Source organism: Onychomys torridus, chromosome 19 (genome assembly GCF_903995425.1).
Source record: "Onychomys torridus chromosome 19, mOncTor1.1, whole genome shotgun sequence".
In the NCBI taxonomy this organism is placed as follows: Eukaryota; Metazoa; Chordata; class Mammalia; order Rodentia; family Cricetidae; genus Onychomys; species Onychomys torridus.
Window position 1 is genome coordinate 23,006,275 of NC_050461.1, and position 15,419 is coordinate 23,021,693.

At 36.6% G+C, this 15,419-nt stretch overlaps 1 protein-coding gene across 2 annotated transcripts in view; it reads left to right on the plus strand.

The window, feature by feature from the left end:
* Positions 1 to 15,419, plus strand: part of Nkain2 (sodium/potassium transporting ATPase interacting 2) — a 1,137,884-nt gene that overhangs the window by 62,181 nt on the left and 1,060,284 nt on the right. The gene's annotated exons all lie outside the window — the stretch shown is intronic.

The following is a 15,419-nucleotide window of genomic DNA, read 5'->3' on the forward strand; positions in this document are numbered from 1 at the left end:
TGGATAATAGGTACAGTGCTGGGAATGGTCCTGAGGACCTGAGATGCTAAGATATGTGGATACATTGTTTTAGGAATTTTAACCTAAATAATAATATTTTATCTGTATCTCTCTATAAGTATATGAATGTAAGATGGTTGATCACAAGATGGTATTTGGTATCAATCAACAAAGTATTTCCATACTCATGAGCTGCACTGGAAAGACACAATCTCTAGAAAGAATAAAAGTGAGGCTCAGGTTCTGGATTTGATTGAAAACCAAATATACTGTTGCATAAAAATAAATTTTTGCTTACTTTTTAGAAAAAAATTTTATTACGTTATTGAGAATTTCATACAACATATTTTTTTCATAGTTACCCCTGCTCTCTATTCCTCTCCAACCTCTCTACCCACCTGCCTAACACTGTGTTTCTCTCTTTAGAACTTTTTGAGGACAATTTGTGTTCTCCAAATCAATTTCTGGTAAACTTCTCAACGTTTCTGCACATAAAGAACTCTCTCTCCTGCCCTCCCCCAACTCACTTCCTTCTCACAATTGTCTTTCCATTAAACGTCTCTAATTCAGTCCAACTATGATTGTCCCTTTCAGGTGACTTTTTCCAAATAATAGCTACCACTTTCAGGGTGCCTGTAGTGTGCCAGCGCTTAGCCCTGGCATGGTCAGCTGAGAGGGGAAAGCAAAGCTTGGAGGGGTAATTGTGGACCTACCCTGACGAGTTACCTGATCTATTTGCTTCCTGCATCCTCCTTCTTCTTGTGCCTATTAAATTAGTTCAGACAGATGATGATTTTCATATACATACGCAGTTTACAATTACCACCAAGGCCTGTAAGTCTTCTGTCTACTTTTAATAAATACTTTGAATAAATCATAACCCAAAGAAGCAAAGCAAATGTAAACTGAAGCCAGAAACAAATAAGAGAGAGTCAATTTCATTTCAATAGCATTTCTTAGAGGTCAGGAGCACAGCTTTATAAATATCTGTTCAGGGTCTGATATTATATTGTATGTGTGTCCAAAATTAATTCAACCTATAAAGGTCAATAATGTAAAATGTTTTATTCATGTGTTCAGGAAAGAATTTATGAGGCACCGTGATATGATGTTTCATTAGTTTACAACTCTGGAGTTATGCTGGTGGAAGAGGCTCATCATTTCATCATCGAAACTACAATGTGGGAACCATGCTGAGTTCTCAGATTCTGTCCCTATATAATTTATACTCAGTAGCTGTCCCTCTAATTCTGTTGGCTAACCTTCTAGCAAATATGCAAAGAGTTCATCTCATTGTCCTTATGCAGAGGAACCTGTCCAGAATGAGACATAAGCTCTTTCCTTCCTCTGAATTGTTCTGGACTTTATATATCTCTTATTAAATTTTCTTCTGATCTAATTGCCCTTTAATTTGCTTTGATACCTGGTGTGCATTGATTATAGCCTTGTCAATTAACAATTTGTTTAAAGAAAAAGATGAAAACATGAAAGGAGGAAAGGTTAAAAATGCATGCATATGATAAATTGATGTCAGTCATGAGTCTGTTTATCTTGTTATAGCTTTTAAATAAAAGATCTCTATTAATTATTATGACTACTAACATTACTATTACCACCCACCCCCATCTTTCTAGAGGCGGTACTGTAATCTGAGACCACCAGTGTAGATCTTATGTGGATTTCAGCCACCAGTGCAGTTCAAGTTGCCTTTATCTGTTTTCTCCTAACCTCAATTTCCTCATGTAAAATGTAAGGCTTGTTTATTCATTTGTAAAGTGAGGATAGAATGATGTAAAACACAGATTTTGCTTGCCAGGTTGCCTACTAACACCCTCCACTGCCACCCCCATGTCACTGAACCTCAGTATTTTAGAGATTTCATTAACACACCATTCTCTAGCATCCATAGACAATTCTTTTTGAATCTAGTTTTCTACCTTGAAATGTGCTAGTATTGCATATTTTGCTCATCAATACCTTATTCCAGACCCAAGATAATGTTTACCTGGACTTCCTGCTTCTTCATTCCCAATATCCTAAATGGTTGCATGCAGTTCATAATTTTTCTAATGCTTGTTTTTGTCCTGTTGAGTCAAGTGTTATAACTTTCACATCCATGTGTCACTACAGTATGTGTTCCCTAGTATTCTGCCATTTATATTCTATGATTTACTCAAGAGAACTTACTTTATTTCTGCATTTTCATCCTTCCGCTCCTTTCTCTCATGCCCTTCCTTCTGTGTATAATGCCCACTCTGGTAGTCTGTTTACTTCCCATGCTTCCTTCTTGCATCACAGTATTTTCTTCCAAAATCCTGAACCTTTTCTTACTACTGTTGTGCGATTCTGGGGTTGTGACCTCACAACATTCAGAGCAAATCTTTAAGAAGTGTATAGCTTATTCATCTCTAGAGGAAAGTCCAGAGATCCATAGAAAGTCAAGATCATGCAGAGCAGGGAAGGAAAGCTCTCTTTGATATGCTTCTGGGGTGGGTATGTGTCCTAGCATTGGATAACACAAATTAGATGAGGTGACCCACCAGTCGCAGTACAAGAAATGCATAGACAGGAAGACTGTGAGCTGGAGGCCACAGGTCAGCCTGAGATACATAGAGAGACCTTGTTTCGAACAACCAAGCATTAAATGAAAAATAAAAGAAATTATTTAAAACCCTTTCTTACTGAGCTGTTGTCTTTGGGTCAATGTGAAGTCTGTCATCAGGGACCCAGATAAAACTGAAATAATCACTTATTTTGGACTCAGTTTTAACTGTTTACAACTCCATCCCTTTTCTTTGTTATTTTCAAACAAACTGTCAATTTGTACCACTTTATTTTTATGAAAATGTCTAAGAACTTTTCACTTGTCCTAGAAAATTAGATATCTGGAGACTTAAGATGTCATGGAACAAATGCTGATATTTCCCTGCACTTAGAACCCTTGGGTCTGTGCCCACAGACTACTCCGGGAACAATGCTCAAGTGTGCTGATGGAGACATTCTCTTCCCATCTCCAAGATTTGGCTTCCTTTCTCTATTGGACACCTTGTGATTACAAGATTCATTTGCCAGGACCTATTTTCTGTTTTCTTTTCCCATAAAAACAAAAACTACATATGTAATCATAATATTGTTGTAAATATATATTTAGTGAAGAAATGGTAGTTTTCCTCTTTAATTTATGTGTCTCTGTTTTGGATTTTGTGTTTTTCCTCCCCTTTGGCTCTAAAGAGCAAAATACCAGAGAACTTATAATCTTTTAGAGACAGAACCTTTTTTAGTGTAGGCCGTCTATTCCTTTATGTTGTATGATAGTTATTGGTCCTATTGGTTGAAGAATGACAAATGAAAGTTTTGCTACCTATTAGAGGCTGTATCTGGTTTCTACTGCCTATTTTAAATCTTATAAGAGTCCAAGAAACTAACCGGATCCAATGTTGGAATATTACACTGTAAATAAATAGTCAAGACAATGTGGATAATACACAAAGTGAAATTCAATTTCCCTGACTCTTGTTTTCTGAAGTAAACAAACCATGTTTCCATCTCTAGATTTTAAAATATAACATTAACTCATTCAATAGCTTTTCTTCCTTTTTCCTGTTAAACTCTAGTTATGGGAGTTATGGCTAGTGCCCAAAACCAAGTCACTGCTTTTATTGAAACAATATTCTTTCCCAGAGAGACACCATAAACCAATGTATAACATGTTGAGGCACTTGAAGGCAGGAGGTTCAGTTGCATTCAGAGTAGTCAAAGCTTGTGATGCTGATAAAGTCACATTTAAACACCCTGAGTTAAGTGAGGATGGGAACTCTGTGGATACTGAGGAAAAGAAAGTTCAGGATAAAGAGAATAAAAAATGCAAAGACCTGGGAGTGAACACATGTTTGAATAAGGGAAAGTTTTAAAAATGTAACATAAATAAAAAATTAGAATATATTTAACATTTAAAACAGATATATATTTTTTCTTTAGAAGAAAAAGTTGCATTCACTGAATCCCTATTAGCCCCCTAGAAGTCAATTGGTTATAGAGAACAATTAGTTAAATGATTACACCAACTTTTCATCATTAAAATTTTACACAGCAATTTTCTGGCTAGTTGTCTCTGATTTTACAGCATTTTTATTGTCATCTGGTCTCCACAAAATATTTTGCAATTTAATCTGATTTTAAAAAAAATCTTGATAAATGAATTGTTCCATAGAACAATGCAAGTATTGAGACATTTTTAAACACCAAAAACAAAACAGAAAAATATTCTTTAAATATCTCTTAAAGTTGTCAATAAGTACTATAGCTTTTCTTGATGTGAACAATATGTGCTTTTGAGAATTAATATAGAACTGGAGCGTTTTGTCATTGATGAAATTAGTCACTTGGAAATTTTGGTAACCTCATCCTGATACTTTAATTTTTTTCATAGCAATAAATATTATAAAAGTTTTCATCGTATTAAAATTTAATAAAAAGTTATATCTTCATAAAATGTTGTTAATTTCAGTTCTTTCTGGGGAAGTTTGAGAAAAATACAGCTTTAGAATAGTGTGTATTTTACTGAGCAATATCCTACACTGTCTATTAAGTGGCATGGTAATTTCTACATTTCTCAGCTCTTATTTTAATTCTTTTTTATATAGAATATATATATATATGTGTGTGTGTGTATATACATATATATACATATAATTTATTTTGTATGTGGATGTGGATATGTGTGTGCATGTGTTTGTGTGTACACATGCTACACATGTATATGGAGGTCAGAGGATCATTTTCAGAAGCCAGTTCTTTCCTTCCAAACTATGGATCCAGGAAATGGAACTCTGGTTTCTCAGGATTAGCAGCAAGTGCCTTTACCCACTTAACCATTGTGCTGACCCGAATACCCTTTTATTTTCATGACTAACTTAAATTATGAATTTTGAGATATAGTGCACTCGTTTTCTTACATATTCTATATAAAATTAAATAATTAAATATTTAAGAATCTGAACATTACAGTTTCTCAGCTTGATTTCAGTTTAACTCTGCCAATATTCTTGGGAATGAACTTCAGAATTTCAAATGGCTTTATGTGTTATGGTCAACCACCTCCTAGACATCATGTGCTTCCTTGACTTTTTTGTCAGGTCATTGACTTTGTGGTACAAAAATAAAAACAAAGACAAAGATACAAAAACAATGACTAGAGCAATTCAAGAAAGGAATGATACTTTTTTGAATATTTAGGAAATGAAAGTGAACAAACAGTGAGTTAGGAATTAACAAGATTTCATGTTTATAACTCATTTTGAAAATATTATACAAGAAACTACATCTAAATTTTTAAGTTGTAAAATGTACCAAAGTATTTTACTTTCTTTTGTGTTCAATAAACCAGATTATCTTACGCTATCAAATAGTAGACAATGAGTCACCACAAAGGGCTGTGCATGGTTTTGGAGTCTGTAGAGTAAACCTATGGTATGGAATTACTTTATTGAAATGACTTTCCCCTAGAGACAACCTGGCTAGAGAGAATCCTCCGTATAATTTAATCCAGGCTATAATTTAATCACAATGTTTCTTCCCTTTCTTTTCTTCTCTCTAAGCTTTTCTTTATACCTCTCCCTACTTACCTTCAAATTTGTGGCCTCTTTTTTTTTTCATCAGTTGTTATTATGAGCAGTTATGCATTAGTATATACATATAAATTCCAAATTTAATCTGTATGTATGTTTTCATGACTGACTGTTCTACATTAGACAACCAATTGTTGTGTTCTACCCTGGGCTGGACCACATCTTCCAGTTTTACTCAATTGCCTGTAGTTCTTTGCCTAGGCTTGAAGCCTATGGGCTTTTCGCCCATTGAGTTTGGCCAGTTTGTTGGTGTTCTGCTTGTTCAGTTCATGTTTGGTCATGCAGGTGAGACTTTATAACATAGCTTCTGGTGTTACTAGGAGACACAGTCATACAGCAACATCCCTGAAACTTTGACTCCTAAAATCATTCCCCTACTTTTTTCTACAATGTTCCCTGAGCCTAAGATGTGGTATTATAAATGTATCCATTGGGATTGAGCGCCACAGCTCAACAGCTTGATTGGTTGTGGTTTTGTGTAGTGGTCTTCAGCTTTTGTAAAGACACATTTTTTGGTGAGGGTGAAGACTATGCTTACTGAGTATAAGGACAGATGTTTACAGATTGTTGTTAAGGATTATGATGGTTCCATAAATAAGTGGCTGTAGGCTCTTCTCCACTAGCACTGAAGAGTTACCTAAGTTTACAGTTGCAGGCATGATACCCTTCTTGTTGAGTGTGACAATTAGAGAGAAGTTGGTTATTGCCAAAGTGTGTGTGCTAATACTGCACAAGTAAGGTTATTGTGTCTTGCTGATCCTTAATGTGGTTCATAAATGTCATAACTGGGTAGGACTTTTGTTTGCTTCTCTCCTTTAGAAGCTTCTATGGTACCTTGTTTGATAACCTGTCCTCAGGGAAGGGATATTCAAGTCAGTTCCAGCCCAGGGGTGGCTGGTCCGGTTTTTTAAAAAGCAACAGGCTGTGTGATTTGGGAGTCTCATTGAAAGCCATGGCCACACCTTGAGAAAGGATTTTTAGGGTTTTTTTTGTTTTGTTTTGTTTATTTTTGTTTTGTTTTGTTAGTTGATCTTTGGTTCTTGGAGGGAGCGCGGCCAGCTCAGAACATTCTAATAAAAGTTTTTCATAAACTGTGCATAAGATATGTACATTCATACAATGAACTGTGTATATTACAGGTTTTAGGGGTTGTTAACAGAATGATTCCTGTGGCTTGTTCAGCCATCCATATAAGTTACTTCCCCCCTCCACCTGTATTTACCCTGTCTCCTTAAGGAGAACCACTTTTTCTCACTTTCCCCATCAGATCAATTCCACCCAACCATTCCCCTTTACCTTACTCCCATCTTCTTCCGTACTCACCTCCCTCTCCTTTCCTCCAAAGCCCTGCCCCCACCCCATTTTCTCATTTCCCCTATTGGATGACTTCTCCCAGGCTCTTCTCTCTTTGGGTCACCAAATTCTCCCAATTAATCTTGCTACAGGACTCTGTTTCTTTAGCAGTGCCTCCCCCTTCTACATAGTTTTTTAGACTAGATGTTTTCCATTCCCACTAAATGCTACCCTCACATGCCTTTTCCTCTGGATTCCTCGTGTGTGTGTGTGTGTGTGTGTGTGTGTGTGTGTGTGTGTGTGTGCGCGCATGATAAAGAGAGTAATGAGGGTGAATCTGAACAAGATAGAGTACAGACAAGGATGATGTTGTGGTGAAACCCATCACAATATACCATTGACATGGGCTAATAAAATATTTTGAAACCCTAAAACTAATTGGAAACTTCAGTGATTCCCCACCTTGAGTTGCCATAGCCTGATGCCCCTTTGTTGCTGTACCCTCTCTGACTTCCTTTATTTCACCTTTAAAACATTCACATCAGGAATTTTGAATTTCACTGATTTTGAAGATTTCCATAGTTGCCATAGGAATGCCTCATTCATATCTCAAAGTCCCTACTGAGCTCCAAAGTACCTTGTTCCTGAAGCCAAGAGGGCATCTCCCTTGTCTCTTTAGCTGTTCTTATCTAAGTAGACACATTGGTTTGACTCTACCTCCCAAAAATCTCTCCACAGAATTTGTCTTTCATTCTTCATCTGCACTTGGTGCTCTCTCTACTTTCTGCTGTACATTATAGTGTCCTGTTCATGCCTTGCCTTAAAACCTGTTGATGATTATTATGTCTTTATGAACAAGTCATGTTCCTCAGAAATTTCTGACATCATGAATTTGATATCTTTTCTTTTTACCACTTCATCATTTGAATTTTTATTATATTTTTTAACATTTTTTGAAACTCAGTCTCACTGTGGTGCTTGAGCTGGTCTTTAACCTGTGGGTAAAAGTGACTCATTAGTAGTTGATGATACTAGACGCATGTGCCATTTTCTACCTTACTAGACATAAGAAAATCAGTATATTAGTTAAAAGCCATGTTTGAAAAATCAGCTCATCCAAGATCAATTTTAAATTCCTTTTGGTTTACAAAGGTTTATAATTCTTCCAAACCTTTCTTCATAAAAAGGTAAGAATAGAAGTTGTTACTTTTCAATATTATTATATTAATATTAAATTCATATTGTAGTGTGGTTAGTATATAAACAGGTACTCAGAAATACTCCCTGTTGCTAATTATAGGTGATTTCTGGGTTGTATCATATCATTTCAAAACGTGCAATTTTACATGAAGCCAGAGTGCATTTTCTTGCTTTCATCCATCCCTGAAGTTTTACCTTAAACATTTTCTCTTCTCAGAAGCCTTTTCTGGGCTCACTCCACCCTAACCTCTTTCTTCTGCTCTGTAGTCTAGTTGAAATTTGAACAACTGATTGTGGTGTCACAATACAACAGTGATGTTCCAGGTTCATAGAACAACTCAGAAGAGAGGTTACAAAGATTGTAAGAACAGAAAACTTGGACATCTGTTATGAGATAGTGTCTTCTATAGATATGACAGAGAACTGTACCAGGAAATCTTGACAATGCCTAGACAAGACCTGCACAGTGACAATACCAATTGATATCCCAGTGTGGATGGAGGAGATCTCACAAGCTTCCATCCTTGACAAAGAGCTACAGGACCCTAAGAGGGGGATATTCAGTCTTCTCCAGGAAGGAGCCTTCTGAGAGGTTGTCCAGTCCCAAGTGGTTATACCTATACTCATATGTACACGAGCAACATAAACTGTAGCTGGTATTGTAAAGGATTTGGCAGGAGCATCTTTTCAGACTCATTTGCCATTAAAGTTCTAGTACTTAATTACACTTTTATTATCAATGGGATATATTTTTGAATGCCCAAATGAAAATTAGTTTTTTTTCTCCTAATTATGATTAAGATACAGTCTCCAGTAGAATTAGTTTTCAATAAAGCATCCATAGTTTGGTAGTCAGATCATTTGATTGCTGTGAATAGTCAGGTGGGATATGACAGAGAAAAATCAAATTTTCAAACAGTTGGCAGGTCTCTGTCTTTGAGCTGGTCTGTGTGTAGTTGAAAAGAGAAATGCTAATCACAAAGTTACTCCATCAGTTTCCTTATTTAAGATCATCCAAATTTTCTGTAGAAATGTTTCACATGTGATCCCTATTGTATGTACTCAAAGCTTGGAGTAATATTAAAAATGATGATTACATAAAAAATTTTACCATTTCTTTTTTGCACTTTTCTGGTGGCAATTGTTTATAAAATGAAAGAAATTAGGTTTTAAGAAGGGGGCAACTTAATCAAGTATCATTATTTATCAAGAAGAATATCCATTCTCCAAATAATTTGGGATATTCCCTGGGTCATCTTTAAGTCCTCACATATCAAAAGAACAAGAGGTCCTGAAGAGTAAGAATAGTTAAATACAGAAGTCTAATAAAGATGTTTTAAGGAAAATTAGAAAACAAGGATATAAGCTTCTAAAACAAGCAACAAGAACACTTTGGGAAATGAAATTTTGTATCACTGTTTGTCTTCAAGCTCAGTAACATGGTATCCATTAAGTAGGTCGTACTTGCTCTCTCCTCCACCTTAATTGACCTTAACAGCATGTGTTCAGTATGTTCAAGTTGGAAAGTGATCCACTTCTGCTGGAGTTATTACATTTGTATTATCTCCATACAGCTGTAAAACCTGGGAAAGATTATAGACTCTGAAGTAAATTATGTCCGTACTTGGATACATTTATATTTTTGCAACTTTATTTTTTAATTGTATTAAATAACAGAATATGTTCAGTCTCATTTTCAACCGTTAACACACCAAGCATTGGCTGATAAATTGTAGGTCCATCTTCATTACAATTAATATGTAGAAGGAATTGTAAAAACATAAAGACCACTACCGTTAAATGGGAGCTCTATAAATTGGTTGGATCTGCATCTAAAGGGACACTTAAGAAACTTAGATGCATGCCTGTTTCTCAGACATTGCTTTTTTTCTGCCAAAGTTGGGCCTGTGCTGTTCTATCTTATTTCCCAACAGAAAACTCCCTTCTGAGCAGCACTTGCCTGTCTTTTCATGCCACTCTTTACTCTATGGTTGTTTTTGAGAAGAGGTCAGTGCTTTGGAATAGCTGCCATGACAGCCCCCCCCCCCAAAAAAAAATCAACTTTGCATATATGAGATTTGTTTCCATTTCAACGATAGTAGGCAGGGAAATTCCTACAAGATAAGCAGAAAATATAGAACTCCAAGCCCTTTGGACTTTTTAAAAATGGTCAGTCTTGGGACTTCCGGCAATGAGTTTCGATCATATTCATCTGCCCTTACCCGAGTTTTCCCAGATCCATTTCCTCCTTTCTCACTCAGCTTGTGCTTGCCCCCTTTATTCCCATCAAGTCCAGTTTGTGCTGCCTAAATATTATTGGATGTATAGACTCCAACTGGAGTAAGATCAATGTATCAGGTGCTACCCTCTTAGAGAAAACTCATCCCTGCTCTCCCAGCAGCTAACACTTGCTGAGAATTCCTCAGACAGGTGTGGGACTTCATGCTCAATGACCCCTACATGTTGGGATTTGATCTGGCTTTGGCTTGCACAGGTCTGTGCATATTGTCACAACTGTGAGTTCATACGTGTAGCTGCCCTGCTGTGACCAGAAGAGACAGTTGTTGACCTGCAGTCACCCACCATCTCTGCCTCTTACACCCTTTGTAACCTCCTTCTCTGATGATCTCTGAGTCTTTGAGGCAGAGCGGGTAGGATGCAGTGTATATATGTCCTTTTAGGTTTGAAATGCCTGCAGTCTCTTATTCTTTGCACCTTGGTCAGTTTATAGGTCTCACCGTTGATCATCATCTACTTCAAACAGAAATATCTTTGTTGTGATTGATAGATGCCTTAATTAATGGGTTTAATGATGTCATTGGGAGTTGCATAAATATTATGTCCCTTTAGCAGAATGATAGTAGTAGGTTCTCTCCTAGGGCCTCACCTGTCTAACCATAGGTTCTTAGTCTGATAATCATTTCACCTATGGGTTTTATCTTGGGGAGCTAGTCTTAAATCCAATTAGAAAATGGTTAGTTATGCTCATGATGTTCAAGCCTCTATTGAACCAGGGAATAATTTTCTTAACAGTGCAGTCATTAGTGTAGCATGTAGAGTTCACAGCTAATAGATGCTTATATTTCCCCTCTGGTAATGTGCATGAAACCTTCTAGTACTGTGTTAGCTAGCCAGCAAAGATTTGGTTTCCAGGTCAATGAAGCTCAGTTTCTCCATGAGACATCACCTACTTGATTCTTACAATGTGGGGAAGACATTTGGATTTTTGTGAAGTAAGTATTCTCAACAGAAAGCAAAATATTGGTGTAGTCACATTCTGTTTGTAGGGGTTTGATATTTTCAAAATGTGTATTTTCTCCTGTATAATTTGAGGGCTACTATGCATTCAAGATATTATGAGAATTAAGTGACATGTATAACATGTCAATAGTTAGCAAGTGACAAATGTTAGCTCTTTTTTGCTGTTCTTTTGGAAGGTTTTTTTTTCCCCAGATAACATTATTTAAAAGTTTATCTCTGTTAATTAGTGCCTTTCAATAGTGACTCTTGAATTAGGCACCTGTGATGGGAAATATTTTACCTGTTCCAGTGATGTCAATCAATACATGTTAAGTGCTTGAACATTTGATCAGATATGAATGGCCCAAAGTTCTTCCCTTCTCTTTTTTTAGCATGACATGACTAAATTTATGTCCATACACAAACACAGGTCCTATTCCCATCCTTAAGAAACCATATTCAACTCTTTCAGCTATTTCTATTCACTGTTGCTTTATATATTTAAACAGTGGGATTACATTGCTACTGCTTAAATTTTCAATTGCTGACATTTTCTATTAATTTTCCACTATAAGATTTGAGAGTTTGGCTCATTGAAGCTACCAATTGCATCCTTTCTAGCCTCTGTTGTACCAACAAAAATGTGTTTGGCTAAGTTTAGCATTGTTATTATAATTTTGAAGCATTACATTTGAATTTGTATCATACACATTTTTTTCATTATGCTTTGTTTCCTTTTGTTAATGCCTGGTTTTGTTATTTTGAATTTATCCATCCACCAATTCACTTCCAAATTCTCTTTCAGAAATACTAATTTTCATAGGTATAGGCCAATGACAGGGTGCTTGCCCAGCATGGACAAGATGTGGGTTCAATATCCACTCTTGAAAGAGATCTGGAGGAAACTAAGAGGAAGAGTGAGTGAGCTGTGAAAGGATGAGAAGGAGAAGGCATGGAGTAGGAGGAAGATGTGGGGGAGTAGGGAAGGAAGGGAGAGAAGAACAGATAAGAGTGAATGAAAACAAACAAAGAAACGTTTCCTGGAATGCAGTGTAGTTGCTTCTTATAGATCCTGGATTGCATCTTTTTAATTAGTTGTAGCTGAGCTGGCTGCTTTGCAGGTCTGATTCAGAGCCAACATCCATAGAAACACCAGTTGAGTGCTTTCTAGTTCTTCTCAAGCCACTTGGTTTCTGCTTTAGATGGCCAGATTTGCCTTGTGTTTGCTTTATGTATTCTCTTCTTTTAATGGAATACATAGTCAGAACTCCACGAGTCAGGGTGCATATAAAATGTACCCTGGATACTTTTCATGCCTGAATGGCTGGTTCACTTGCATTAGTTGTTACCTGAATAGGAAATTGCAGTATGGAAATTTATTACTGAGGATTTCAAAGTCATTTTCTTGTTGATGGTCAAGTTTTAGGTGGCATTTTACTTTTCCTTAAAATTTCATTTAATTTAAAACATGTAAATGTCCATTCATTTGGAAATATTTGTCATAAAACCAAGATATTTCTTTGAATAGACATTGCTCATTGACTTTCTTGTCACCTTTGCATGAAACACTCATAAAGTATCTTTCCTTCATGGTAGGGTTTTTCCATCTTCCCCTCAGTCTTGTATCATTGGCATGTCCATTCCCATTTGGCATCTTTCTGTGAAGTTCTGTTTTTATTTGCCAAATCCAACAGTTATGTGCTATTTTGAAACCATAACTGACAATAATAAGCATTTTGATGCTATTTTCATGTTTCATTTCATAATTCCAGAGATGACCATTTACACAATTGTAATTGATTAGGGGATGTTCCTAGGAAAATCTGAATGAAACAGAGGAGTCTGGTCTAGAAACCAGAGGAGCCTAAGCATGAGTATGATGCCAAGTGTAGTCCAGTGGGAAAGCTTTGGAGATAATAGAGATATTATGGGGAGTTCTACTGTCTCAGGGGTCCAGATTTGCCTTGTGGGTTTCCATCCGGGGCAAAGGTCATTACAGCTCAGATTGTTAGTGAGTAAGATACAATTGGATGAAGCAACTTTAGCTAACTTTCTAATCAGAAGCCATGGGAGCTGATGTTGGAACAGGATATTTCAGGGGCTAGTGTTCACAGGAATGTCCAAAGAGGGCTAGAAATTATGGGAGGATGATGGGAACGTCTATGGAAGAATTAAAAAAAAAAAAAAAACAACAACAACCCACCGGTGATAACATGTGTATGCCCTATGATGCCAAATGAGCTAACCAAGAGTGTAGCCATTAAAGATGCTGAAAGCATCCCTACTTTGGTCTCAGCCAAGCACTGAAAGCCCTTAAATTCTTTGACTCCAATTTTTCAATTGATGGAGGGAGAGAAGAAACAAAAAGTTCAATGCTTGTTTTATATATATTACCACTATTGTCTAAAAAGACAAGTATAATGAATTACGAGATTCTAACATTCTTGGCTCTTTAGGCTCAGTATTATAACATCTAAAATTATTGTTGCATAATTAGACATCTTTTTTAAAAGAATGACTTTGTAATTCTTTCAAAAGAGATTTGTTGTAAATTATTCAATGGGACCTCATGAAATTGAAAAGCTTCTGTATGGCAAAGGACACCATGGTGGCCAGCTACACATTTATTTGATAGATGGCTAATATCCAAAATATATAAAGCACTAAAAAAAAAAAAGAAAGAAAAATAATAAAAAAAGAACTAGACATCAAGAAAACAAATAACCCAATTAAAAAGCAGAGCATAGATCCAGGCAGTGGTGGCGCACGCCTTTAATCCCTGCACTCTGGAGGCAGAGCCAGGTGGATCTCTGTGACTTCAAGGCCAGCCTGGTCTACAGAGTGAGATCCAGGACAGGCACCAAAACAGCACAGAGAAACCCTGTCTCGAAGAACAAAAACAAAAACAAAAACAAAAAAAAAAGGAGGAAACTTTGGCTGAGAAACATTTAAAGAACTGTTCAACATCGTTAGTCATCAGAAAAATGCAAACCAAAACAACTTTAAATTTTCATCTTACACCAGTCATAATGGCCAAGAACAATAAAATAATTGACAGCCCATGTCGGCAAGGATTTAGAGCAAGAGAAAATAATCCATTCCTAGTGGGAGTGTAAACTTGCACAGCCATAATGGAAATCAGTGTGGTGGTTCCACAGTGTGGGAAATGATTGAACTCAGGATCCAGCTACACTACTCTTGGGCATATACTCAAAGAACACTTCATCCTACCACAGAGAAACTTAATCAACCATATCCATTGCTGCTGTATTTATAAAATCCAGAAATTAGAAACAACGTAGATGTCCATCAGTTGCTGAAGCTGTTAATTTCCAATGAAGAATATGTTTTATTTTGATGTAATGGAATGTTACTCAGCCATTAAAAAAAAAAAAAAAAGGAAATCATGAAACTCACAGGTAAATGAATGGAACTAAAAAACAAATCATCCTAAGTGAGGTAACACAGACTCAGGATATACTCCCTTAAATGTGAATGTTAGCTGTTAAGTTATTGATAAGCAAGCTACAATTTTTAAAACCACATAGGTAAAAGATTAGTAGGGAGGGAAGGATCATCTTGGGAAGGGAAAATATAATACGGATTCATGGATGGACAAGAGGGGTTCACTAGAATAGAGGATAAAATGGAGCATGGGAGGGAATAGGGGGTGAAGGAGGGAATACAGGGAGGAACAGCTAAAATTGAAGACCCACTTGAGGGGTCTTATGGAAACCCAATCAAGAGAAGTGTCTGGAAATATACATATATATGAAGGAGAGCTAATTGAAATCACCAAATAATGGGGAATACAGAGCTCCAATTGGACATCTTTTGTCTCCAAATAAACCTTTCCATTCCAGGAATGGGTTACATATAATCATGTTCTTGGCCAAGGTGTGCCATGGGGACCTCCAAACAACCCAGGCTATTCCTAAGGCTCTCAAACTGAGAACTCCAGGAACACTGTGGAAGAGGAGGAAGATAGATTCTATGAGCCCGAGGGGATGGAGGACGCTGAGGAAACAAGACCTTCGAGACACAACAGAACTGATGCAC